We start from the raw sequence: 1,612 nt of genomic DNA, 5'->3' as shown, positions 1-1,612 counted from the left end.
CAATGTCCTCACAGACATGAGATATTATGTCCTCGTGTGGTTATGGGGAAGGAAATATGATTTAGCGAACATCATTGGGACAGTAAAAGTTTTCGGGGACATTTGGTAAAATAAAAACCATTTGTCATGGCAATTAACGTATTTTAAATGTACGACTGTGGTAGCATGCCAATGTCTCCACAGTCGTAAAAGTGTCCCCAGGAAGGTGGGGGGTTAAAAATATGGGGAAAACTCTCTCTCTCTCCCTCCCTCTCTCTCTCCCCCCCTCCCTCTCTCTCTCTCTCTCTCTCTCCCACTCTCTCTCTCCCCCTCTCTCTCTCCCCCTCTCTCTCTCTCTCTCTCTCTCTCTCTCTCTCTCTCTCTCTCTCTCTCTCTCTCTCTCTCTCTCTCTCTCTCTCTCTCTCTCTCTCTCTCTCTCTCTCTCTCTCTCTCTCTCTCTCTCTCTCTCTCTCTCTCTCTCTCTCTCTCTCTCTCTCTCTCTCTCTCTCTCTCTCTCTCTCCCTCTCTCCCTCTCTCTCTCTCTTCCTCCCCACATGCAATATCATGTATAACAAATTGTGATCAGTAAACTTATTTTTATCTTTTTTTATTTATTTGAAACAACATATGTTTCAAGTCTTTATCATTGCAACTCAGTATTAAAATGAACATTTTTATTTTTTCTTAAATGATGGTATATTTCTATTTTGTTTCATCTGACGGAACCTTTGAAATATAAAATAAAAATGGGGCAAAGCCACAAATGGCTGGGTTGCGGGATGAGTGCATTGTTATATGGTATTTATAAGACATTTAAGGGTGTTTCATTGGTTGAGTATGTAGAATGTTTGTTATCAGAGATGTATTTTGTGAACTGGTGCAGAAGAAGGGCATTTGAAGAAAGAAGTTGCAGCCATTTTTGATTCGGAGATGTTAAAAAATAGACATCTGGGGCCCCAAGGTGATTTATATATGGAATTTCGGAAAGACTCTTGTAGTAGTTTCTGAGAAACTGTGATAACAAGAAAATTTTCAGGAGATGACTAAGTTACAAAGCGCGGAAAATCCAGAAAAATGTCCGGAATGAATCCATAATAAAAGGTGTACATTTTCAACATATATATATATAAACAGCCTACAAAGTTTCAAGCTTCTACGTTTAAAACTCTAGAAGTAGTTGATTCTACAAAACTGGTACCCCTTTCCCCTGCTTGCCCGCCATTCACCATAGTATAACCCTGATTTGCACTAAGTGCAACCAGGCCAATTATAATCGTTGATTGTTTGAGATGTGAAATGAAATGTTAACATAAATCTATTAATTCTTCTTGTCCCTTATACACTCAGAACCCAAATCTATTAGAAAGATAACTCTCTCTTTCTCTCAGTCTGTCTGTCTGTCTGTCTGTCTGTCTGTCTCTGTCTATGTCTCTGTCTCTCTCCCTCTGCCCCTTCTCTCTCACTCTCTCTTCCTCCCCCTTCTCTCGCTCTTTGTCACTCTCTGTCTCCTTCACTCTCCATTTCCACATAAGAATATAATTTACTATGAATTACGTAAATGCCTTATCGACTTATTGTTTGTTTTTACTGTGATCAGTAAACTTATGTTCATTTTTAAAAATATTTATTTGAA

This window comes from Ylistrum balloti, unplaced genomic scaffold (genome assembly GCF_031769215.1).
Source record: "Ylistrum balloti isolate Yb309-2 unplaced genomic scaffold, AGI_CSIRO_Ybal_v1 Utg369982, whole genome shotgun sequence".
Lineage (NCBI taxonomy): Eukaryota > Metazoa > Mollusca > Bivalvia > Pectinida > Pectinidae > Ylistrum > Ylistrum balloti.
Note: the sequence above shows the minus strand (reverse complement) of the source record.